The 27,830-nt window shown below is 45.8% G+C and overlaps 1 protein-coding gene across 1 annotated transcript in view; it reads left to right on the top strand.

Annotated features, from left to right (window-relative positions):
- The first annotated feature begins 2,832 nt into the window (after window positions 1–2,832).
- Window positions 2,833–27,830, top strand: part of LOC124617385 — a 1,108,641-nt gene continuing 1,083,643 nt past the window's right edge. The window contains exons 1-2 of the mRNA XM_047145260.1: window positions 2,833–3,051; window positions 26,274–26,276. The gene's annotated coding sequence lies outside the window, so the exon portion shown is untranslated. The remainder of the gene's footprint in view (window positions 3,052–26,273; window positions 26,277–27,830) is intronic.

Genomic DNA, 27,830 nt, shown 5'->3' with positions numbered 1-27,830 from the left:
TCATTCCGGATCGTCGACTGCTCTGCAGGCCCCAGCGTAGAAAACCACTACCTTCTTTGGTTTCGGCTCCTTAGGAAGAATCGGCTGCCATTCCACAACAGATATTCCAACACCTTATCGAAAGTGTCCTCAGCGGAGCTCAAGCCGCCATGAAGGCGAAGGATGAACACAGCCCATACAAATGTCCACTAATAAGCGTCCGGATACTTTTGATCAGATAGTGTATATCGCTGCCGATCTGCAAGCGTTGTTACATTCTTGGACGAGTCTTTTTGTTTTTTGTTTTAAATAGATGGCGAACGAGAGTGTTACGAATACCTACATAGTAAATAGATGACACACTCACAAAACTGGTAACGTTGCAGAAAGCGCTAGACGACTACAATCTGCCTTCTGCTCGACTCAAGGAGCATGACTAATGTTTGATTCAGCCGTATTCCTTATTTCCTTCTCTTTCTCAAATTCGTTGCATAGAATTTGTGTGTCTATTTTTGTTTTATTTAGTTAACGGAAAACCTCCATCTATTAATCAACTGGCAAGAAGTTACCAGCAGAGGAGACTTCTATGCAGAGTCCGTAGCTGTGCCACTCGACAAGAAGGTCGCTGGTTCGAGTCTTAGTCACAGACGTAACTTACTTCGTCAGTAACTGCATGGCAAAAAAGAATAGAGTGATTCGAAAAGTTCCTAATCACCAAACATTCTGTCAGAGACCCGAGTTAAATTCCAAACTTCTTTGAAATATCCCCTAGAGTGACGTTATGTGTATCATTATTAGTGGTAATCCAGTCTGCATCAGAAACACTTAAGTTTGGTTCTCTGTACCGAGTTGCTCGAGAGGAGTATCGTAAGAGGTGACGTCATCTACAACATCTATACTCCGCAAGCCACCCAGATAGTTGCGCTGATGAAGAGTTGGTCGATATGTATCTCGCGTATGTAATAATGTAATTATGATTCTTGCCCTTCAACTCAGTGAAAAACCTGAAATGATGTAATCATCAAATCGTACAACACAAAGTAATGCAACTCTCCTCAGATGCAAATGCACTGTGAAGCGGTTGTCATTGCTACGGGAACAGTTCAGCGTAGCGTCGTGGTGCTGTTTTTCCACTGCATTCTGTGAACCCACACGCGAAGCGCGTATCAGCCGGCTATTCACCAGTAAACCTATCCATACTGCTGCGTGTCACCGTTAACGCGCAGCTAACACCACCGCATAAACATACCCGAGACAGAACGTATCCGTACTGAATGCAGGCTCAAGGGCGAAGAGTAAAGTGGGGCATAACCGTTGTCAACAGCGGCTACTGTGAGTGAGTGGAACAAGTTTGTTTCCAAACAAGACGTCAAGCGCGTACCTTAGACAACTGCACTGTTGTCCAGCTATTCCCGTCGAAATACAAAAAAAATGGTTCAAATGGCTCTGAGCACTATGGGACTCAACTGCTGTGGTCATAAGTCCCCTAGAACTTAGAACTACTTAAACCTAACTAACCTAAGGACAGCACACAACACCCAGCCATCACGAGGCAGAGAAAATCCCTGACCCCGCCGGGAATCGAACCCGGAAACCCGGGCGTGGGAAGCGAGAACGCTACCGCACGACCACGAGATGCGGGCGTCGAAATACAAGTACGAAGATAAATGAGGGTAAAAAAATCAAACTAAATACAATTGCTCTGTAACGAGCCACCGGAGACCATCGGCTACTTCTAACAAAATACTAGAAAAATAATTCTGAATAACCTCCGAAATTTTGTTTGTGGATTTCGGGTGCACCTAATAAGAGTTTTCCAAAACAACAGTTCAGATTTAAGAATGAATCAGTCATACTTAATGTTCTGGTTCAAATGCTCCAAATGGCTCTGAGCACTATGGGACTTAACATCTGAGGTCATCAGTCTCCTAGAACTTAGAACTACTTAAACCTAACTAACCTAAGGAAATCACACACACCCATGCCCGAGGCAGGATTCGAACCTGAGACCGTAGCAGCAGCGCGGTTCGTGCTGAAGCGCCTAGAACTGAATGTTCTGGCTGATCAGTGTATATTATGACCACCGACATACTATCGATATAAATCGATCCAGGCCATAGCAGCGTCACACGCCGAGGAATGACTGCTAGTCAGACACAAGCACGTTGCATGTAGTATCAGCGAGCGTGCTGGCCGTGTGTGCAATTGGGGGAAGGCGCGCAATCGGAGTTTGAATGAGGGCAGATTGTGATAGCCCAGGCACTCGGCACGAGCATTTCGGAAACTGCACGGCTTGTCGAGTGTTCGAGGAGTGCTGTGGTGAGTGTCTTCAAGACGTGGCGAAACCAAAATGAAACCATGATGCCTTCATAGTCATGAGAGCTAAACGTCGACTTTTGAAAATCGTGAAAGCTGCAACATTGTCGACGATCACACTGTCTACTAAGATGTTTACTTCCACCCGTTATTGTGCAGTTGTGTAACAGCTGCGTGGTGGATAACCCGACGTGGTCAGTTTGCTGTTCACAGTCGCTGTCACAGAAAAAAGTTACTGAAAGAAACCAGACAATGCGGCTCAGATATGATCGTCACTTTGCGGTTTGCGAATTTACACCGCCGGTGTCCATTCTGTTTCCTAAAGCTCCGGTCTAAACGGCTCGCCCACTCATCTGACAGGCAGAGGGACGGTTTTTTTTAGGGGGCCATTGTTTTCCGTCTTTGCGCTCTCGTGCCCCGCTGCGGAGCCCAGGGCCCGGTGCTGGAGGACGCTGGCGCCCCTAGCGGCGTTGCTCGGAAACCGAGTCGTCAACAAACGCTCGGCGGCGATGCCCGGGCAGTCTGGACGCGGCGGGCACGAGGTCGGCACGGACGCGACGCGAACGCCGGAGTAGGCCGCTTCTGACCCCGCAGCCCGCTGCACTGAGCAAAGTGCGCGTCGACGAGCTCGCGGAAAAACAGTGCACCGGAAAAAATTGTGGTCCTCCGGTCTGCTTGCCGCTTTGTTTCGTTTCCATTTTGGATTTTATTGTTTGTGCCTTGTGGAGCAACTCTCACGGAAGAGATGGAGTATTGGTAAGTTCACGTCTATTCCCAACGGAAGAAGACCAATCGTACGCTTATCCCTTCTACACACTCCCTCCGGCTCCAACGAGGTCATTGGTGGATTCATTGTAGCCCTTACCGGCGAGAAACGTGTGTTTGTAAACACGGCCATTTGAATATAATAATGAGTAACTACTGAAACATTTTTCTTTCGATTATTCTTACAAACGTCCTGATAGATTGATGTATTGTCAGCCGCGGGATGGTATGACATAAAAATTTTATCAGTTGTTTACGTCGCAGTGTAAACTGCCACTGCTGTTCCTAAGCACACAACACTTGCGTGAGGTAATGTTTAGTATGATAACATTTCATTGTATCGTGGGCTGCACCTTTTCTTGTTTTTGTTTTTTCTAAGGCATTGTGGTTTAGCATCACTGAGCTCATAATTTACGAGTTGCGCTATTTTAAGCACACAGATATCGCAATGAAACCGGACGTTGTTTGGTTGTGTTGAAACTAAGATTTGGAGTGCAAAGCTGTGTATCGCCACAATTAAACTGGAGCCGAAAAGGTAATTTATTTAATTTACTATCACAGTTACAATCAAGACTGAATTCACACACGTATCTGTGAAGTGCAAATTTGCAAGTAAGTAAAACTTAAGTTCCACCGTTACCTCAATTCTTGACTGTTTACACCATCACAGTACGGTCAGTCAGGACACTCGAAAGGTCATGATGGCGTCCATGCTATAAACTTAGTCGCTGATTACAGCAGGAGCACTGAAAGAATCCTTGAGCCAATTAGTCTGTCAAACACACTGGTTACAACGTAAAAACACCCTACTGATAGCTTTCGGAACCATGCTGCGATCAGTTCCACACTGGTTACAACGGAAAAACACCCTACTGATAGCTTTCGGAACCATGCTGCGATCAGTTCATTGTCACCACTCGATGTCGAAGCGTGTGGGAACTACCTTACAAAACAAGGAAATATTTGATAAGACAACTTATTATAAAATGACTACTTTCTTTAAACTAGCGTCTCACTAGTAAATCTATACCGGGAATCACTGACGTTATCTCTTTTAAGTTGCAGAAATGTAGTTATTGCTTCCTGAAGCAGCTTACGTGCAGAAGTTTCCAGTACGAAATGAATCCAGTTACTCTGCTCATAGATGTGATTCCCTGTACGTGGAAATTCAAATGAATTTAACTGGCGTGACGCTTCAGTTTTGTGTACACAAGCAACTATCTCAGTACTTATAATCAATGAACAACTGTGAAGGATATAGCAGAGGATCTTTTTTTATTGTGTCACATTTTAAAGTTAATTCCCGTTCTATTCAAGAATTAATAGTAGAATCACAACTGCTTACATGTGTCTGTTCAGTTTTTATTAGACTGAATTTCTCTTCACAGCTAAGTACAGTGTTTGGGAAGACCTGTGGATTCCACTCCGAAAACCGGTTTATGGAATTTCAAGTAGGTTTTCGCGAGGTATTTGGCGTCCTCCATCAAGCGTCTGCCAGTTCAGATTTGGCAGCATTTCTGTTCCACTCTCACGTGGGGCAGGCAGGCCGGTGACCGACCTTTCCTGTTGTATGCGCCCATAGTACTCCTTGTCAATCCGGCCTCGTGCGGACATAGCTCACAATCTAGTTATAAGCAGTCGAATTGCAGTGACACGAAGCCTGCCATATATAGTTACTTGCAGGTACTTGAATGACATAACTTGTCCAGTTGTGACTCGATATTCGTTTACTTATATGCTACTACATTTTTACATTGCTTGAAATCAGGTACGGCCAAAATTTAGTACGCTAAGGATGATTATATCAAACGCAATAACTTTGAGACTACAAAGGACACTGTCAGCTATGTTATTGATGCGTAATATAAATTTTAATGGTCCAATCATAATTACTTGACACACTCTCGAATTTACTTCAACGTTTGAGATGACTCTCAATCTAGTTTTCAGTCCATTCATAAACTTGTTTAATGTCAAAGTATTTTTCTTAGCATTAGTAGCTTCAGTATTGAACGGAAGGAGTAGAAGGTCGAAATAATGGGTATACAGTAGTAAAGCACATCTGGGCTTTACAAGGTCAACATCTTGTTACCAGGCAGAATGTCAACTTGTTCTTGATAGAGCACTATGAACTCTTAATATATTCTAGCATTCTCCTGAAAATAAGATGTCGGTGGAACAGAGCAACAGTTCTGTGAATAATTTCTTCTGGTGTTATTGTACACCGGTATGACTTGCGCTCTTATCCATTCGTCAGGAACATTTCCTTGTACAGATAGGAACGGCGCTAATCCAATTACAGGTACAATAACGGTTCTTCGCATCTTGTAGCTTCCTTGAAGAACCTTGTAACAGCAACCACCGTACTTCTATACTCTGAAGAGCTAAAAAATTACGCCACCTGTTTGAGTGTTCGCCCAACTTTGGAACACAATATACAGCAACAATTTTACTTTGTATGGATTAGGCAAGTTCTTAATAGGTTTCAGGAGGTATGTAGCAGCAAATGTCTACACACGAGTCACAAAATTCCCGCAAATTGAGGCCGGTGGTTTTGTGGGAGAAAAGCTGGTGCCCTATAGCATCCGAGATGAGTTCCATTGCTTTCAGATCAGATGAATTTGGTAGACAAGAGTTCAACGTCGGATCAGTATTGTGCTTGTGAAACCACTGTGACACGATTCTGGCTCAGTGACAAGAAAAGTTATCTTTCTGGAAGATACTATCATCGTCAGGGAATACATCAAGCATGTAGGAATGCAGATAGTCTGCAATAATGTTCATGTAGTGCACAGCAGTCACGGTGCTTTCGATTACTACCACAGGCCCCACGGAAGCGCAGTCAAGCGCCCCCATAGCATGTAACTGGCACCACCATCATGCAACCTCGGCGTCGTGTGTGTTTCGAGCAGCCGTTCGCCTGGGTTACAACATGTCCGGACACAATCATCGACCTGCCCCATCCGACAAGGCGATACGTTTCCAGTGCTCCACCAATCAACCTTGTAATCTCAGGCCCACTGCAGTCGTAATTGACGATGTCATTGGGTAGAATGGGAACACGAAGCGGTCGCTTGCAGCGGAGTCCCATGTACACAAGACGGAGTGCTTCCAAACATTTGTGCCTGCACCAACCTAGTTGTCTGTCGTCATATCTGTCACAGATCGGTTCCTATCTTGGTGCCGGCCGCGGTGGTCTAGCGGTTCTAGGCGCTCAGTCCGGAGCCGCGCGACTGCTACGGTCGCAGGTTAGAATCCTGCCTCGGGCATGGATGTGTGTGATGTCCTTAGGTTAGTTAGGTTTAAATAGTTCTAAGTTCTAGGGGACTGATGACTACAGATGTTAAGTCCCATAGTGCTCAGAACCATTTGAACCTATCTCGGTACACAGAGCGGGTTTCTACGTTCTGTGATGAGGCGTCGTGTTTTCACCGTTCTTCAGCTACTTCAGATAGTAGCAGGTAGCAGGAGAACAGTCAGCCATCTCTGTCTCTTCCTACATGCTCGTTCCTAGATGATGAGGCATTACAACCTAGCCTTTGTCAAGGTCGCTTGTGTCAGTGGATTTCCCCCATTTGTGGTCCGTGTAGTCGCCAGAATGATTCTCCATTGATCTCCCTTCCGCTTACGTACCTCCCGTGTGGTGTCAACGAGCTTGCAAAACGACCAGGTGGCATTCATTCATTCTTGCAGTCGGCGCTGACGATAATTATTTTGGCTCAACAGTGAATATATACTATGCCTGGAAATGACTTACAAGTTCGTGGCGCCCTCCGTCGGTAATGCTGGGATTCAATATGGTGTTGGCCCACCCTTAGCCTTGATGACAGCTTCCACTCTCGCAGTCATACATCAATCAGGCCCTGGAAGGTTTCTTGGGGAGTGGCGGCCTATTCTTCACGGAGTGCTGCACTGAGGAGAGGTATCGATGTCGGTCGGTGAGGCCTGGGACGCAGTCGGCGTTCCAAAACACCCCAGAGGTGTTCTATAGGGTTTAGGTCAGGACTCTGTGCAGGCTAGTCCATTACAGGGATGTTACTGTCGTGTAACCACTCCGCCAGAGGCCGTGCATTATGAACAGGTGCTCGATCGTGTTGAAAGATGCAATCAGCATCCCCGAATTTCTCTTCAACAGTGGGAAGCAAAAACGTACTTAAAACATCAATGTAGGCCTGTGATTTGATACTGCCACGGAAAACAACAAGGGGCACAAGCCCCCTCCACAAAAAACGCGACCACACCATAACATCACCGCCTCCGAATTTTACTGTTGTCACTACACACGCTGGCAGACGACGTTCACCGGGCATTCGCCATACCCACACCCTGCCATCGGATCGTCACATTGTGTACCGTGGTTCGTCACTGCACTCAACGTTTTTCCACTGTTCAATCGTCCAAAAGCGAGCGAGGCATCGTTTGGCATTTACGGGCGTGATGTGTGGCTTATTGAACCATTCTTCAACTGTCAGCGGTCTATGTCAGTCAATAGACGAGGTCGGCCTGTACACTTTTCTGCTGTACGTGTCTCTTCACTATCACATCGCAAACAGTGGACCTACGGATGTTTAGGGATGTGGAAATCTCGCTTACAGACGCATGACACAAGGGGCACCTGATCACGTTCGAAGTCCGTGAGCTCCGCTCAGCACCCCATTCTGCTCTCTCACGATGTCTAATGACTACTGAGGTCGCTGATATGGAGTACGTGGCAGTAGGTGGCAGCACAATGCACCTAATATGAAAAACGTATGTTTTGGGGGGGGGGGGGGGGTGTCCCGATACTTTTGATCACATAGTGTAAAGACACACGATAAGGAAGTCACTAAACGCTGATTTTTTGAACTACGATTCGGTTCGAAGGCTTTCATCCACCATAGGATGATAATCTTTGCATTTAGCTCAGCAACATTGCTCTCAAGAATCCAATGATGTCTAAATTTCGACTTTGTTTCTTTCCCGCTACCAGTGCAGCTGAGCTAAACACGTAAACTGCCATATGATATTCGACACCGTTTGTTTCACATGAGACAGTGCTGAACGAACCACGAACATTGTCACCCGATGATAGAGCAAAGCCGTTGTTATTGAAGGAGTAAAATTTAATCTCTGATGACGCTGTTCTTTTCTATTGCGTGTTTGAAACACACAGGGACGGGAGCAGCCTATAAGACATGTTGCTTAGTGTTACGGCACGTAATATGTTCCAGTATTTGGTACAATTAACAGCTGTTATTTGTCTTTCGTAGAATCTGCGTTTTTATAGCGTAAACAGATCGTTACATATTTGATGGACCACACGGGATACCCCAAATACTATCAATATATAGTGGGTGAATCAACTTAAAACTTGCACCGCAGATATTGCGGAAATGTAAAGTACTATTGACGTGCGGTTTTCACAGAATGGATTGATAGCTAGGGGCTCGTATTGTTAGCCAATAAACAGATTGTAATAATACCTATAAAGTGTATTTTTTGTGCAAACATGCACTTATTTAAATGGAACAATACCTATTGACATTGACAGCCTAAAAGTAGGGCAAGTTAGAATGTCAGTGGCGTTTGTTGCAGGATTCTAGTGCGACTAGTTTACGAGATACCGTATTTTGAAAAGTTTCCACACCGACACTTGTGTCTTTCAACTATCGTAGTTGCTATGTTTGCTTACAGTGTGCTTGTCTGTTCCTTGAATGCACTGCGGTTTGCTAATCAGTTAGTGTGTGAGCCGGCCGCTGTGGCCGAGCGGTTCTAGGCGCTTCAGTCCGAAACCGCGCTGCTGCTACGGTAGCAGGTTCGAATCCTGCCTCAGGCATGGATGTGTGTGATTTCCTTAGGTTGGTTAGGTTTAACTAGTTTTAAATACGATGACCTCAGATGTTAAGTCCCATAGTGCTTAGAGCCATTCAGTTAGTGTGTGACTGTCCAACCAGTAGGTCGTGAGTGGACGAGGGGGTTTACCAGTGCAGAAAAAGCCGACATGCTCATGGTGTGGAGAGGGTAGGAAGAATGCAATTCGTTCTTGTACGGTGTATGCGGAAGATATCCCAACACACTTTAACCATCTAGGCCGTTATTTATCAGTCTCTTCGGCCAGTTGCGCGAAAGTGGTTGTGTAACACCTAGACAACGTAACAAAAGGAAACAAGTGGCGACAGAAGAGGAGGAAATTAATGTTCTTGCTGCTGTTGCGGTTGATATGCTCTTTAACCTCCGCGCAGTCGCACAGGGAAGTGGCATGAATCGGGAAAGTGTTCTACAAATTCTGCATCGACATACACTCCTGGAAATTGAAATAAGAACACCGTGAATTCATTGTCCCAGGAAGGCGAAACTTTATTGACACATTCCTGGGGTCAGATACATCACATGATCACACTGACAGAACCACAGGCACATAGACACAGGCAACAGAGCATGCACAATGTCGGCACTAGTACAGTGTATATCCACCTTTCGCAGCAATGCAGGCTGCTATTCTCCCATGGAGACGATCGTAGAGATGCTGGATGTAGTCCTGTGGAACGGCTTGCCATGCCATTTCCACCTGGCGCCTCAGTTGGACCAGCGTTCGTGCTGGACGTGCAGACCGCGGGAGACGACGCTTCATACAGTCCCAAACATGCTCAATGGGGGACAGATCCGGAGGTCTTGCTGGCCAGGGTAGTTGACTTACACCTTCTAGAGCACGTTGGGTGGCACGGGATACATGCGGACGTGCATTGTCCTGTTGGAACAGCAAGTTCCCTTGCCGGTCTAGGAATGGTAGAACGATGGGTTCGATGACGGTTTGGATGTACCGTGCACTATTCAGTGTCCCCTCGACGATCACCAGTGGTGTACGGCCAGTGTAGGAGATCGCTCCCCACACCATGATGCCGGGTGTTGGCCCTGTGTGCCTTGGTCGTATACAGTCCTGATTGTGGCGCTCACCTGCACGGCGCCAAACACGCATACGACCATCATTGGCACCAAGGCAGAAGCGACTCTCATCGCTGAAGACGACACGTCTCCATTCGTCCCTCCATTCACGCCTGTCGCGACACCACTGGAGGCGGGCTGCACGATGTTGGGGCGTGAGCGGAAGACGGCCTAACGGTGTGCGGGACCGTAGCCCAGCTTCATGGAGACGGTTGCGAATGGTCCTCGCCGATACCCCAGGAGCAACAGTGTCCCTAATTTGCTGGGAAGTGGCGGTGCGGTCCCCTACGGCACTGCGTAGGATCCTACGGTCTTGGCGTGCATCCGTGCGTCGCTGCGGTCCGGTCCCAGGTCGACGGGCACGTGCACCTTCCGCCGACCACTGGCGACAACATCGATGTACTGTGGAGACCTCACGCCCCACGTGTTGAGCAATTCGGCGGTACGTCCACCCGGCCTCCCGCATGCCCACTAGACGCCCTCGCTCAAAGTCCGTCAACTGCACATACGGTTCACGTCCACGCTGTCGCGGCATGCTACCAGTGTTAAAGACTGCGATGGAGCTCCGTATGCCACGGCAAACTGGCTGACACTGACGGCGGCGGTGCACAAATGCTGCGCAGCTAGCGCCATTCGACGGCCAATACCGCGGTTCCTGGTGTGTCCGCTGTGCCGTGCGTGTGATCATTGCTTGTACAGCCCTCTCGCAGTGTCCGGAGCAAGTATGGTGGGTCTGACACACCGGTGTCAATGTGTTCTTTTTTCCATTTCCAGGAGTGTAGGTTCCATCGCTATCACATCTCTCTCCGTCAAGAGCTGCACGATTATGTGAATCGTGTTAAGAGCTGCATGGCAACAATTACGAGAATCGTTTTAATTTCCATATATGGGTATTAAGACAGAATACATCAATCTTGCTTAGTGATGAGACCACATTTACCAATCATCGCTAGTAAACCGCTAAAACATGCAATATTGGTCTGTTGAAACACTCGTTGGCTTTGTCAGGTGAAACGTCAGCGTCCATGGAGTGTAAACGTGTGGTATGGCATAGTGACCTATCAACTCATAGGCTCGTTTTTCATTGACGGAACACTGAACAAGTATCGCAGCCTCCTAACAGACCATTTTCCAAGGATGCTATAAGACGTTCTTCTAAAGACTTGGTGGAACCTTTGGAACCAACGTGATGGCTCTCCAGCCCATAGTGCACGTACTACTACAGCATGTCTCCACGAATTGTTTCCAAATCGTTGGATTGGATGCAGCGGACCTGTACCTTGCCCGACCCGTTCCCTGGTTATGACGCCTGTGGACTTTTTTTCTGCGGAAAGCTGAAAGACGCTAACTACAAGAATGTACCAGTTGTTATACCCGACGATAAGCAACGTCGTATTACTGCAGCCTGCTGAGACATCTCCGCTGGAATGTTAGCGCGTATGCACCAGTCATTCCACACCAGACTGGAAGGTGGTATTCCCACTGTCAGTGGTCATTTTGAACACAACCGGTGTTCGTTAATTCTCTGTTTGCTGGTGAGAATCCACATAATTAGTGTATGTGTGTTGTTCTCTGCTGTGTGGTACCACTGGTATTGTACAAGTGTCTGCGTGGCAACTTTTCAAATGTATGTTTACACAAAAAATTCTCAGTATTGTTACAATCTGTTCATTGTCTAACAGTACGAGACCCTGACTACCAATCCATTATATGGAAACTGCACGTCAATAGCACTTTCCATTTCCGCACTATTTGCGGTGCGACTTTTAGGTGATTCACCCTGTATTGTGTGGTTGACAGATGTGACAGATGTTGACAGATGTGAAAATTACCGAACTATAAGCTTTATAGGTCTGGGCTGCAAAATACTAACGCGAATTCTTTACAGACGAATGGAAAAACTCGTAGAAGCTGACCTCGGGGAAGATCGATTTGGATTCCGTAGAAGTATTGGAACACGTGAGGCAATACTGACCCTACGACTTCTCTTAGAAGATAGATTAAGGAAAGGCAAACCTACGCTTCTAGCATTTGTAGACTTAGAAAGAGCTTTTGATAATGTTGATTGGAATACTCTCTTTCAAATTCTGAAGGTGGCAGGGGTGAAATACAGGGAGCGAAAGGCTATTTACCATTTGTACAGGAAGCAGATGGCAGTTATGAGTCGAGGGGTATGAAAGGGAAGCAGTGGTTGGGAAGGGAGTAAGACAGGGCTGTAGCCTATCCCCGATGTTATTCAATCTCTATATTGAGGAAGCAGTAAAGGAAACAAGAGAAAAATTCGGAGTAGGTATTAAATTCCACGGAGAGGAAATAAAAACTTTGAGGTTTGCCGATGACATTGAAATTCTGTCAGGGACAGCAAAGGACCTGGAAGAGCAGCTGAACGGAATGGACAGTGTCTCGAAAGGAGGATATAAATGAACATCAACAAAAGCAAAACGAGGATAATGGAATGTAGTCGAGTTAAGTCGGGTGATGCTGAGGGAATTAGATTAGGAAATGAGACACTTAAAGTAGTAAAGGAGTTTTGTTATTTGGGGAGCAAAATAACTGATGATGGTCGAAGTAGAGAGGATATAAAATGTAGACTGGCAATGGCAAGGAAAGCGTTTCTGAAGAAGAGAAATTTGTTAACATCGAGTTTAGATTTAAGTGCAAGGAAGTCGTTTCTGAAAGTATTTGTGTGGAGTGTAGCCATGTATGGAAGTGAAACATGGACGATAAATAGTTTGGACAAGAAGAGAATAGAAGCTTTTGAAATGTGGTGCTACAGAAGATTGATGAAGATTAGATGGGTAGACCACATAGCTAATGAGGAGGTATTGAATAGGATTGGGGAGAAGAGGAGTTTGTGGCACAACTTGACTAGAAGAAGGGATCGGTTGGTAGGACATGTTTTGAGGCATCAAGGGATCAGCAATTTAGTATTGGAGGGCAGCGTGGAGGGTAAAAATCATAGGGGGAGACCAAGAGATGAATACACTAAGCAGATTCAGAAGGATGTAGGTTGCAGTAGGTACTGGGAGATGAAGAAGCTTGCACAGGAGAGAGCAGCATGGTGAGCTGCATGAAACCAGTCTCAGGACTGAAGACTACAACAACAACAACATCTTTTGCACAACCTGTGCTTCTCATCTATCTTTTATGGCACATACGAAAAGAATTTCAAGTGTTTACTTCCGGAAAAAAGTGTAGGAGTCGTGTAGCGTGACGTTCAGAAGCTGTGTGAGACGACTGCGTGAATATGGAGGCCATATTTATTTCAGAGGCGTAGCTGGCAGCTGCGATATCTCGGGAGATGGCGCCTGCTTGCACTTTGCTCCTCACAACAGATACCTGAGCCGCGTGCGCCGACTGGCGAGGAATTCCGGCCCAGGCGGATTATCTCACGGGCGATCACCTGGCCCTGCAGACAATGGCGGGCAGTGTAAATCTCCATAGCGCAGCGCGAAACGCGGCTAGGCCACTGAAATGCCTGCCGCGTAAACTGCGGCCGTAAAACCCCGAGGACGGAACGGCGTTCCAGCAGAGCATCAGTTTATAATGGAACTGCGGCCGGCAGGGGCGCTGGACGTATTTAGCTTCTGTGACTGTTCAAGGGGCTCGTTCAAGTTTATCTGCGGCTGCGCTGTAATCGATACGTGGGTGGCAAGTACCGTAACACGTTTTTAGTGACCGACGCGTCAGTAACGGCGATAGACCGTTTATGAAATGTAATAGACGCAGGAAACCTCTCGCTCTATTGAAGGACACTGTCATTCGTGCTCTCTCTCTCTCTCTCTCTCGCTCGCTCTCTCGCTCTCTCGCTCTCTCCCCCTCTTCCTCCCTCCCTCCCTCCCTCCCTCCCTCCCTCCCTCCCCTCGCTCTCTCTTCCTTCACCCTCCCTTTTTTTTGCAGTTATTGATCTGGTGTATCTAATAAAACATTTCCCACACGTGCATTAATTGCTCGCATTATGAATGCAACAGACGAAATAAAGAACAACCCTGTGGAACTGAAACGAGCAACAAAATCTGTTCATACACATGCAGCTAAATGCATTGAACTCCGCGAAGAAATTTTTGAACATTTATTATGAGTGTATTGTGAAATTATATGTACACTGTAAAACTTCCTTAACACACGTATGCTACGGTTTTAGTAAAAGCAGATTATCTGATACATTCATACAGTTCCAGTTAACGTTATTACCATCATTTTTCCAAAATTAAACTCTCTGCAACTTCTGTTGAAAACTTTGTGAAATTGTCTGAATAAATTAACGGAATTACGTCTGTGCTTCTGGAAAACTTCTGCAGACAAAAGTCTGGGACGTGTTTCATTAGATTCACCAGATCAATAACAACAAAGTAAATGGAAATCGTGCATTACTGTAACCTCGTACAGTTTTTCGATGGTTTCATATTAGCGAAGTTGCTAAATTTCAGGCAAAATATTTTGTTTGCCGTAACTTCGAAACTAAATATCTGTGGACCTATGTTTACATGAACTTTATTATTTGTTTTTACTTGTAGAATAATATATTAAAATGTTTGCGTATCTTCGTGATGCGAAACACAAGTGATTTCTGGCGTCCCCAAGGTAGTGTTATGGGCCCTCTGTTGCTCCTTACCTATATAAACGATTAGGTGACAATCTAAGCAGCCATCTTAGGTTCTCTGCAGATCATGTTGTCGTTTATCGTCTAATAAAGTCACCAGAAGATCATAACCAATTGCAAAACGATTTAGATTATATATATATATAGGGCGTTTTTCGTTGCGGCGGATATATATAGTGCGAAAATTGGCAGTTAACCCGAAGTAAAGAAAAGTGTGAGGTCATCCACATGAGTGCTAAAAGGAATCCGTTAAATTTCAGTTACACGATAAATCAGTCAAATCTGAAGGCCTTAAATTCAGCTAAATACCTAGGAATTACAATTACGAACAACTTATGTTTGAAAGAACAAACAGAAAATGTTGTGAGGAAGGCGAACCAAAGATTGCATTTTATCAGCAGAACACATAGAAGATGCAAGAGATCTACTACAGAGACTGCCTACGCTACGCTTGTCCGTTAACGGAGTACATCGAGAAGGTTTCAAAGAAGAGCGGCACGTTTTGTATTGCCGCGAAATAGGGGAGAGAGTCACTGACATGATGCAGGATTTGGGGTGGACATCATTAAAACAAAGGCTTTTTCGTTGCGGCGGAAGCTTCTCGTGAAATTTCGGTCACCAACTTTTTCCTCCGAATGCGAAAATATTTTGTTGACGCTGACATACAAAGGGAGAAACGATCATCAAAATAAAATACGGGGAACTCGGAGCTCGCACGGAAAGATATAGGGGTTAACGTTTTCCGCACGCTTTTCGAAGTGGAATGACAGAGAATTATTGTGAAGGTGGTTCGATGAACCCTCTGCCAGGCACTGAAGTGTGATTTGCAGGGTAACCATGTAGATGCAGATTATATATATGACGTTATTGCGAGTGCGGACATACGCACTAATAAATATACAGACAATGCTACGGCATCCTTTATTGGAGATCTGTGATACTACCTTTTCTGGGTTAGCAAAGGGTAGAGGCGAGAAAAAAGTTCAATTCGCACCAGCACAAGCATACACATTAAGCAAGTTGTCTGATTATTTTATCTGCTGTGTGAACAAAAAGCCGAGCTGTCTAAGGCGCTGCAGTCATGGACTGTGCGGCTGATCCAGTCGGAGATTCGAGTCCTCCCTCGGGCATGGATGTGTGTGTTTGTCCTTAGGATAATTTAGATTAAGTAGTGTGTAAGCTTAGGAACTGATGACGTTAGCAGTTAAGTCCCATAAGGTTTCACACACATTTGAACATTTTTTGTGAACAAAATAAGTTTAGGTTAGCTGCGAAAGACTATCAATAGACGCCATGAAGTATAGCCAGTAGTGAGCAAGCTGCATGTTATCTACGATATACAAAATAGTCACAACTGAGAAATCAAGCTCACGGAATAGTATTCGAGCTATATTTTTCACAATACACGAAAGTAAGAGGAGGCGCGTTCGATTTGCCTCTATGTTGAAGGATGATTCACTTGCAGACACCAAACAGGCTATTAACCAAATTGCAGCGTCTGCTAAGATATACAGTAAATCCAATGAAAATATTTAGTCCGACTGACATAACTGACTACAGGGTACAAGTTTCAAATTAATAGAGCTGTGAAATTAAAATGTTAATTATTATTTCAGAACAAATATAAGAACGTTTTTACAATAGCTGCTCTTCTCAATTCGTTCTCGACAAGGTACAATAGAACAGAAGTTGTAATTCATATGTTTTAAGAACAACTATAAGGCGCCTAAGTCATCTCAGAGATGATGACGAATGTGCAATCTATGCACTTCTCGTGAAACTGAAATAGTTTTAGTAACATTAAACGTTGGAAAGTTCTCGGGAGAATAAAATATTGTTGTATGAAACATTACTAAAAGTTGAAACTTACTGTGGTAGGCTATTTCCGGGCTCTTTCTGATAACATTGTACTACTAGTTGATGTCCACCCATAGTGTACCACTAGAGTTTCTGTCGATATCAACGCAATTAGGATAAGACAACAAAGAAAGCTTCGGAAGAGACTGCTGTCTTTGAGATTCTGAGAGCTTATTCAGTCATATAATTGCAAGGCACTTCTTTCTTTTCGCACCTTCAGCACTACAAAGTGTAAGTACGGAGCGAGATGTCAGAGTGGTAAAGGCACTGGACTCGCATTTGGGAATGGGCGACGTAAAATCCCAGTCGAACGATCTAGATTCAGGGTTTTCGTGGTTTTCCTATTCTGAGTAAGGTTAAGGCCATGGTGATCCACATAAAAAGATGCTACCTTTTTCATTCTCCATTTCTAGCTTGTATTCAGGCTCTAATGACTTCGTAGTCGGCATGGTGTTAATCTCTAATGCTCCCTCATTTTGCGAAATGTACGATGCTGGATACTGAAATCGCGCCACCGTGAAGGCAGCAGGCAGCTCGCGTCGAACTGTAGTGAAATACACTACCAGGGGTGTTCAGTAAGTAATGCAACACATTTTTTTCCGAAAGCAGCTTGGTTTTATTCGGGATTCCAATACACCTCATTATCCCCCGCTGTTTTGGCTACAAAACTCTGTCTTTCAACATAATTTCCAATCAGTTCGACGGCCTTACGTCACCGTACTGGAAAGGCCTAGATGCCCGCATGTTACCACACTACTGGTCAACGACGGAGCCAACGTCTTGTTGAATCAGTAACCTCCCCATCATCCATGTTACTGCTTCCCGGGGAGTACATCCTTCATTGCGTCAAGCAGGTGGAAGAAGGAAGCAGCGAGACCCGGGCTGTAGGGTGGATGAGGAAGAACAGTCCAATCAAGTTTTGAGAGCTCATCTCGGGTGCGCAGTCTTGTGAGGCCATGCGTTGTCACGGGAAAGCAGAAGTTCGTTGGCATTTTTGTGGCGACGGATACGCTGGAAAGTTGTTTCTTGAGTTTCCTGAGGGTAGCAGAATACACTTCAGAGTTGAACGTTGTTCCATAAGGAGGAACATCAAACAGACTAGCCCCTTCAGAGTCCCAGAAGACCGTCGCGTGACTTTACCAGTTAAGAGTGCGGTCTTGAACTTTTTCTTCGGAGAAGGGATGGAGTCGCGCCACTACATAGATTGCCGTTTTGTTTCCGGTTCGAAATGATGAATCCATGTCTGTGACAAACTTCTACAAAAATTGTCACGATCAGCCTCGTAATACCCAAGCAATAACGCACAGATAGTCCTTCGTTGCTGTTTATGGAGTTCTGTTAGGCGGAGAGGAACCCAGCGGACACAACCTTATATGCTGGACAAGTGTGTCAGCACTACGAACAAAGACGTCCAGCTGAGCAGCGAGTTGTTTGATTGTGATACGTTGATCACATCGAGTGAGAGTATCCGCACGTTCCACCATTGCAGGAGTCACAGCTGTGTGCGGCCTGCCGCACGCGGGAGCTCGGACAGGTTTGCGCGACCTTGTAGATGACAGACGCCTCGCCCAGCGACTCGCCGTGCTTTTGTTCCCTGTCAGGCGACCTTAGACATTCTGCAAGCGCCTATGAATATTTGCGATGCTCTGGTTTTCCGGTATAAGAAGCTCGTTGACATCTTTCTGCTGGAACGCACCTCCGTTGCTGACGCCACCTATCGGAACTTCATGAAACTATAAAGGGCTGAAGTGGGAATATTCCATGACGTCCCACGATAAATTCCGCAATTTTTCAACCTAAACTGTCTGTGAAGAAAAATGTTTTGCGTTATTTATTGAACGCCGCGCCTCGTACAAGTTTGGACATGCAAATTGTGCAATCGCATAACATAGTAAAAATAACGTCATCTACACTATCTCATCAAAAGTATTCGGACACCTATAACTGGACATTAATAGGGTGTGTGTCTATCCTTCGTCTTTAACACGGCTTGAACTCTGCTGCAGACACTTTTAGCAGTGTGTCTGAATGTCTGTGGAGAGCCGAAACCAGAGAAGGTTGTTGGACGCTGGAGTCTGGAGCTAAGTCGATGTACTAACTCATCCCAAGAGTGTTCCAGTGAGTTCAGGTTGATACTCTGGGACGGCCAGTTCGTTTCAGGAATGTTATCGTCCACAAACCATTGCCTCACAGGTACTGCTTTATGACAGGGTGCACTGTCATGCTGATACAATCAGTCATCGTCTCCGAACTGTTATTCTACTGTACGCAGTGTTTTCTTAGGCGCAATACATGGAGCACACTATGACCACGAAAAAGTTCCTCACACTGTAACATCACCTCCTCTGTACTTCATTTTTGGCACCACACGTGACGAAAGATAGCGCTATCCACGCGTTCATCAAAGCCAAACCCTTCCATCGAGTTGTCAAGAGGTGTAAAGTGATTCACCACTCGAAGTCATTCGTTTGCAGTTATTAGTGTTGCTCATTAAACCATCTCAAGCGCCACTTGGCATTCACTACAGAAATGCGTGCTCGACCATTGTACCCCATTGTTTTTAATTTGTTGCGCAAAGCTAATAAGTTAGATGAACTGCTGATAGCACTTTGGAACTCACGAGCGATTCCTTCGGCTGGTACGAGTACAATCAGCCTAATGATCGACGGTCCCTGTCCGTCAGTACATCAGCTCTGACTGGTCTTGGTTTACCTGTGGTTAGTCCTTTGCAATTCCACTTCACAGTCATACTTCCAAAATATTCCTGACGGATGTGTTGTGTGTGCGTATTGAACTGTGGACCTAGAAACGACGACGGAGAGTCTTCGTTTCGCCGTAGCCTGCAGTGGTCCACAACCCCACAATAGGCCACAGCAGTCCACCCACCCCACCACCGCCCCACGCCGAACCCAGGGTTATTGTGTGGTTCGGCCCCCAGTTGACCAACCCCCCCCCCCCCCCAATCTCGCTATAAGTCTCATAGCAGATGTTTGCGTGGTAGAATAATTATGGTGTACGCGTACGTGGAGACGGTGCTTGTGCAGCAATCGCCGACATAGTGTAACTGAGGTGAAATAAGGGGGAGCAGCCCGCATTCACCGATACAGATGGAAAACCGCCAAAAAACCATCCAGAGGCTGGCCGGCACACCGGACCTTGACACAAATCAGCTGGGCGGATTCTTGCCGGGGACCAGCACGCCTTCCCGCTGAGGAAGCAGCGCGTTAGACCGCGCGGCTAGCCGGGCGGGCTGACGGATATGTTACTCTGGCGACATCCATTGACAAGTCGATGTTAGAAGTGAAAGAGCTCTCCTGACCGATCGCGTCTCCTGTTCCTGCTTTTCTTCTCTACAGCCAGCACAATTCTCACCGCCTCTTTTTGTACTGTGGGGTCAGTATAGTTAACTTTGGTCTTACGAAAGGCCTATTTACATCATTAGCTTTTACTGGGTAATCTGGAAGTCCTTGAACAGACTACGGACTGAAGTCGCAAGATCGAGGGACAATCCCCTTAAATGGACTTCCAACTGCCAAATGCCAACACAACACTGCGAATGTGGTGAATTGCAGACAACAGGCGTCTCTTCAAATGTAAGTCATGCCCAATCAGCTGTACCATGAAGGACGTAACGTCTGCAGCACCCAATGCTATCAAAGTTGCCCACTTCTGGGTGAAAACTGTATAGTTTTCTTTGTATGTACTTTATACGTGTTCATTTTAGTGTACCTCTGACACGAATAATGAAAGACTGTGGGGTCTCCCCTCTCTTGATATCTAGTCGTCCATTCCGCATTACATAGGGCGTCCGCATATTTTTGATCAGGTAGCGTACGTCATTGCGAACATTACCATTGGTTTCTGCTTCCCTTGCATTTAGATTGCTCTTCTGAAATTTTCTGTAGTTTCCTTCGTTGCATCTTGAACGTCCACGTTGAACAGCAGCAGCTATGAGCTCCAAACCTGCTTTATACCTCACTTATCACAAGTTTCATTTACGCACTGCTTCGTTTACTTATTGTGACATGCTAACATTGGCTTATTGTTACTTTTGTGGTCTGTTAAGTTCCACACTTTCTTTGTAAGAGCAGAGACTACTTTAATGTGAGATCTCTGTACAGGCTATCGCCCCTCCCCCTCCCACTGTCAGGAGCTTTACGAGGCCTCAGCTCGGAGGAAGAAAACCACAAACGATGGCACAGTGCCGGTGATTCTTACCCACTGCGCTGCTCCGATCGTCTGACATTTAGAAGTCAAAGTAACAGTGTTGGCGCACGGTGTTATTGTTCGGCTCTCGGGTGGCGAACCGCGTGTGATGGGCGGAGTGTCAAGAGGCCTTCACATTTGCAGTGAGAGGATTGCGTTCGCCGAGCTTCTCACCACCTAGACTCGCCCTCTTACGGAAGTACGCGAGTGTCGTGTCGTTCACGTAACTATATGACTGCGCTCAATCGCGGGCTCTCCAATCTCCCCCTCCCCCCTCCCCCCTCCCCCCCCCCCCCCCCCCCGCATCCTCCTCCTCTGTTCTTGTTCACCACGTAGTGGTCTCTTCTCATCTATGTAACAGAAAGCCAGGGCATGTGTGTCATCCGAATTGGGGGCCGTACACTGCCTAACAAAAATGTGAAGCACCTAGAAGGGGAGGAGATAGCGAAATAAAAATTCACGTATTGAGAGGAATGTAATGTTATTCCAGTGATTACGAAATCAAAATAAAATTTACAAAGAACTTGGCAGTATGAGCCCACTTATCAGTATGACGTCGCACCCCGTCTCGCGTGGATACATGTTCTGTTTCTGCTGGCAAGGGTATCATAAATCAACTGTATCCTCTCCTGAACCAAGCTGCCCCACAACTCTGTTATGATATGACACTGACACTGCGACGGAGTTGTCTTCCGAGGCCGGCCACGGTGACCGAGCGGTTCTAGGCGCTTCAGTTCAGAACCGCGCGACTGCTAAGGTCGCAGGTTCGAATCCTGCCTCGGGCATGGATGTGTGTGATGTCCTTAGGTTAGCTAGGTTTAAGTAGTTCTAAGTTCTAGGGGACTGATGACCACAGTAGTTAAGTCCCATAGTGCTCAGAGCCATTTGAACCATTTTTTTGTCTTCCGAGCTGGTCACATCCGTTCTCTGTCGTGCCAGATATGGGATCCTGCTGGCCAAGAGATTACATCAACATCACGCCCACAGTTCATAAAGACCCCTTCCAAGTGAGGACGAGCATTCTCTTATTGAAAAATGGCGCGATGAAACTATGGTATGAGGTGCAATACGAGGTCTGTTCAAAAAATTCCGGATCTTTGCCTACAAAATTTTTCTGCGCTTACCTTTTACTAATTGTGCATAGTCTCATTCGAAATACTCTCCTCCACAGTTGATTTACCGCTACTAACGCCGTTTCCACTTCCGGAAGCAGTCTTGGTACGCCCCTCGCTGGATCGCACGAACCTCCGCTCCTTTCGTTGTAAATCTTCAACGGGATTTTCAACTTTGGGAATAAAAAAGAAATCCGCTGGGGTCAGGTCTGGAAAGTACGGCGGACGAGGCAGCATAGTGATTTCGTTTTTTGTGCAACAATCACGCACCAGCGTGGATGAATTTGCGGGTGCGTTATCGTGATGCAAGAGCCATGAATTGTCTCGTCACATTTCAGGCCGCTTCCCTTTTACATTTTCTCGCAGGTTTCGCAATAGGTCCCGATAGTACCATCGAGTAACAGTTTGTCCCTGTGGCGCGAACTCACGATGAACTAGTCGTCGGTAGACGTCGACGGGCGTCCTGAAGGAGGGTCACCTTTTAACTTGCGTCCGGCCATTTTTAAACTGTGCCATTCGTAACACCGAGTACGGCTTAATCACTCATCACCGTAGGCTTCCTGCATCATTTGGTGTGTCTCTAAAGGTTTTCTGGAGTTTCACACAAAATTGAATGCAGACGCGTTGCTCACTAACTCTGCCACCTCGAAATTCGCAAACTGTGCGACACAACGTTCTACTCAATACAGCACTGAACAATAACTAACTGGTAATGAACTTCCGGCAGTTACATATTAAATGCAGGCGTGTGCAGGGATGCAAACCACATTTCGCTGCAACACACCACTGGCGCAAAATTACAAATGTTCCGGAATTTTTTGAACAGATCTCGTACATGAGGTCGTCCGTGACACCAGTAGTAACACCGATGTGACTCTTCAAAACATTGAAAGAATGGGACAGCTCCCCAGGTCCCCGCCATACTCACCAACCATGGCCTCCAGGGTATCGCAGAACAGCGTGTCGTCTGTACATCTACATGATGACTCTGCAATTCACAATTAAATGCCCGGCAGCGTATTCATCGAGCCACCTTCACGCTATATCGCTACTGTTTCATACACGAAAAGACCGAGGGAAAAACGAACTTCTAAATCATTCTGCGCGAGCTCTAATTTCTCCTGTCCACCTCTGGTGGAGCACGTGTTGGTCTCACCGCGGACTGCTATACTGAGTCACACACAACTGATTTCATCAAAGTGTACGGGCCTGAAGATGGCGTTGGCGCAATGTCAAAACTAGTAGCGAAGTAAACATAAAATCTTAAGTACAGCTGGAGGAATTTCATTTTTAACAAAAATTATGACAGCTGTGTCCCACTTTCATACAGTTTAAATGTGGATGTGCGAAGATATCTACAACTTGGAGAACACATTTTCGTGAGATATTTAGCATTTGTTACGTATATGTCACACTTCTATCATCATCGATGTACTAAATCACAACATATGTGTGTAGTGGGTGGACTATGTGAGGAACCTGTAACCTCCACCACATTAATGCTACTAATTGCGGAAAAGGAGGCTAATTATTGACAACTTGTACAATCAGTATTAGAGTCTTACAAAACTGTGATAATAATAATGATCTTTTGAAAATAATTTAGTTTCGGGACTGAAACAGAACCGAACCGATTGATTTTCACCCCTCAAGGGACAATAACTCCCAGGTTGGGAACCACTAGATTAGAAGCAAGTATGACTGGTTTCAGACATGCTACTCCGTTCCATTCGATGCTGAGGTGCCACTGCAGCAGAGCCGTTCGAGTTTTGGGGGAAAACCAGTTGACTGAGGTGTGAATGGGAGCCGGCCGTTGTGGCCGAGCGGCTCTAGGCGCTGCAGTCCGGAACCGCACTGCTGCTACGGTCGCAGGTTCGAATCCTGCCTCGGAACAGATGTGCGTGATGCCCTTAGGTTAGTTAGGTTTTAGTAGTTCTAAGTTTAGGGAACTGATGACCTCAGATGTTAACTCCCATAGTGCTCAGAGCCATTTGAACCATTTTGTGAATGGGAATTTGGACTGAGGAGGGAGGCGTGGTAGGTTAGGCCGTGTAGTTGTGCAGAGCCACTGTGCCAGGGTGGTGTATTGGTCAGGTCATCTGCCTAGTGAGCAGGATACCCGGGTTCGAATCCCGACCTTTGTACAAATTTTCATTCGTCACTTCAGTCTACATCTATACATCGTTTACTATTTCCCCTTACACTCTGTGTATGCACCTCAGGTATGGGTTCACTGAAAGAAACGGAAAACCGGCACAACGATGTTATGCTCATCTGTTGTCTCAGTGACGCTTCTGTATCAATACAGGTGTTATATTACCCTTTGTTTTGTGTAACAGATTTCGGTGATTACGTATTACAAGTAGAGTCATAAAACTACTGTAGGCTACCGCAGGCTATAATAAGTAAGCGTAGGTTACAGTAGTTTTTCTAGTAGCTTTGGTGAGTTAAGGTCATACCCACGATACCTGTACGTTAGATGTGTTGCATACCTATCGGGCGTTACCTCATAACGATCGTTTCTGCACGTATGCGATGAGTGTTTACTGGATATCCCTAAAAATAGGAAGCAGTAAAGAATCTAGAAACCGAGTAAGGATGTATATAAAGGGGCTCTGTAATCTATGGAACATTTTTCCGAAGAGACTTTCAAGACTTATTACGCCGAGAAAGCCTACGAAGTCACAAACAGTCTTCACAGCACCATTGAACTTCTCGATGTTTAATTCAAGTTTTATTCGAAAATTGTCGATTTATAACGTGAAAAAGAGGGATCTTGTAGTAAAACTAAAGAAAACAAAACAGATTTATCATGTAGCATTAGAAAATGCAATTTCTTCAACAAAAAAGTAAAATGAAAAAATTACAAAACAAAAATTTATCAAACATCGCTTCAATTCTTCGTCGAAATTACCTGTATAAAACATGTTTCTGTCATTGATAAACAACCTTGAATTTATGAATATTAAAAGGAAACTCCTGCCTTTGATCATGATCAATAATGCTCTATTGAGTACAAAATAACATCTATCATTATAAATGTTTTTATGTTCCTGCGCGTAAACTGTACTTACACCAAAGTAATTGCTCTGGTTACATAAAAAAGCAGAAGTTACGCTATCAGCTAATTTCTATTACTTATAAAACGCAATTTATATATTGTAAAGATATAAAATACACAACGGACTAACACTGACTGATGAGTGGTTCTAATTATGTGCAAAACAAACGACCAAACAAACAAAAAACAAAGAGAAGTCATCGGCTCTCAGTTTCCCTTTAAACATTCACTTATGCTTCTTTTCCTGCTAATGCTACCAATACTACCCGTAATCTCACCATTTACTACATCATTTATGTAGTGTATGAAAACTACAGAACCGTAGTTTTGGAAGACACGAGCTCTAATTACAAGTATTTTACTGCAGTGGAGGCATTTTGTTGAAACAGATGTAACTGGCGGAACGGCGTACAAATGGTTCAAATGGCTGTGAGCACTATGGGACTTAACATCTGAGGTCATCAGTCCCCTACACTTAGAACTACTTAAACCTAACTAACCTAAGGACATCACACACATCCATGCCCGAGGCAGGATTCGAACCTGCGACCGTAGCAGTCGCGCGGTTCCGGACTGAAGCGCCTAGAGCCGCTCGGGCACAGCTGCCGGCACGGCGTAACAGCCGATAAATCATAACTACGTTATTGCTCTGTAAGAGCCGCTGGAAACCACGAGTTCCTGATATTAAAAATCCAGAAAATATCCCTAAATGGCTCTGAGCACTATGGGACTCAACTGCTGAGGTCATTAGTCCCCTAGAACTTAGAAATAGTTAAACCTAACTAACCTAAACATCACAAACACGCATGCCCGAGGCAGGATTCGAACCTGCGACCGTAGCGAAAATATCCCTAAAAAACCTCCGAAAGTTTGTCAGTGGAGTTCGGTTAACGCTACACACCGTTAACAATAAACTGTTACTTCTTCGTTGGAATTACTCTCTGTGACTGGTTTTTACGCTTACATTCACAACACACATTATTTTGGACATGCGGGGGGTGGCCAAAAACAACGAAACACCAAAAGCACAACACATTACCATGCCCATTATGGCGTAGGAAAACCGCTACCAGTCGCCTCGCGTTGATTGAAACAGGGCTCGTATGGTTTTCAAGGGAATCTCATACCATTCTTCCTGCAAAATAGTGGCAAGTTCAGGTAACGATGAAAGAGATGGATAGCTATGACACATCCTTCTCTCCAAAAGTAGGCGACAAAGGCTCAACAATAATGAGATCTGGCGATTATGGTGACCAGCGGAGATACGACAATCCATCCTCGTCCTCACAGAATCAGTTCTGGACGAAGCGAGCTGTGAGAACAGGGGCTCTGCCCGCCCGGCCAGCCGAGCGGTCTAACGCACGGCTTTCCGGATTGGGAAGGAGCGCAGGTCCCTGGCCCGAATCCGCCTGGCGGACTTATGTCAAGGTCCGGTGAGCCGGCCAGTCTGCAGATGGTTTTTAGGCGGTTTTCCATCTGCCTCGGCGAATGTGGGCTGGCTCCCCTTATTCCACTTCAGATGCGCTATGTCGGCGATTGATGCTCAAACAAGTTCTACACGTACGCGTACGCCATCTCTCTACCACGCAAACATGGGGGTTACACTTGTCTGGTGTGAGTCGTTCCCGGCAGGGAGGGGAAGGGGGGGGGGGTCCGACCGGGGGCCGAACTGCACAATATCCCTGAAAGAGTGGTTAGGTGTGGGGCGGCGGAGGGGTGAAGTGGACTGCGGTTGTCGTCGTGGAATGCAGTATCACCATTTCGGAACAAATATTGTACAATGGAGTGGACTTCATCGGCCAAAATGGTAACATAATCCTTGGCAGTAATGCGACCTCGCAGAGTACCCAAGAGCGCAGTGGAATACAACGATATGGCTGACCAAACCATCGCTGAACCCCAGTCATGTTTCACTTTTGGGTTCTTGTTTCGGCCATTTTCATCACTGGTGATTGGTTCTAGAATTGCACCACGCCCTGCAGTTCCCTGCTTATGGAACTTCCTTCGCGTTCTTTTGCGGCCGACAGGGTTCGCGAGTGCGATATTCAATTCTGCAGTGACTCTTGCAGCTATTGTCCTCTTATTTTTCGTCACAATCCTCTTCAATGGCCGTAATCACTCAGCACACACTTTGGTCTGCGTTGTGACTTAGCGCATAATGTTTTTTACATAAATATTTGATACGATGCCTCTTGAAGCAGCAAACAACCTGGCTCCTTTGGTCATCGAAGCACTCGCCATATGAGCACCAACAATTTACCTACGTTCGATTATACTGACATAACCCAGTCACAACTACACACTTCACTTCTCTAACTACCTACGACATTACACAGATGTCGTAAGTATTCAAACACAACAGCGCAACTTGCAGACTCGGCTAGCGTCTGCATTTATATTCAAGCATGCGTTTCTCGCGATGTTTCCATATTTACACTACTGTCCATTTAAATTGCTACAACAAGAAGAAATGCAGATGATAAACGGGTATTCATTGGACAAATATATTATACTAGAACTGACATGTGATTACATTTTCACGCAATTTGGGTGCACAGATCCTGGGAAATTAGTACCCAGAACAACCACCTGTGGCCGTAATAACGGCCTTGAGACGCCTGGGCATTGAGTCAAACAGATCTTGGATGGCGTGTGCAGGTACAGCTGCCCATGCAGCTTCAACACAATACCACAGTTCATCAGGCGCTCCTGTCTGTGATGCAGCGTCAAGGGTAACTGCAGCCATGGTCTCCGAGCTGATAGTACATGCTGCTGCAAACGTCGTCGAACTGTTCGTGCAGATGGTTGTTGTCTTGCAAACACCCCCATCTGTTGACTCAGGAATCGAGACGTGGCTGCACGATCCTTTACAGCCATGCTGATAAGATGCCTGTCATCTCGACTGCTAGTGATACGAGGCCGTTGGGATCCAGCACGGCGTTCTGTATTACCCTCCTGAACCCACCGATTCCATATTCTGCTAACAGTCATTGGATCTCGACCAACGCGA

This window comes from Schistocerca americana, chromosome 1 (assembly GCF_021461395.2).
Source record: "Schistocerca americana isolate TAMUIC-IGC-003095 chromosome 1, iqSchAmer2.1, whole genome shotgun sequence".
NCBI classification, from domain to species: Eukaryota; Metazoa; Arthropoda; class Insecta; order Orthoptera; family Acrididae; genus Schistocerca; species Schistocerca americana.
This window is presented reverse-complemented; position numbering and strand designations above follow the sequence as displayed.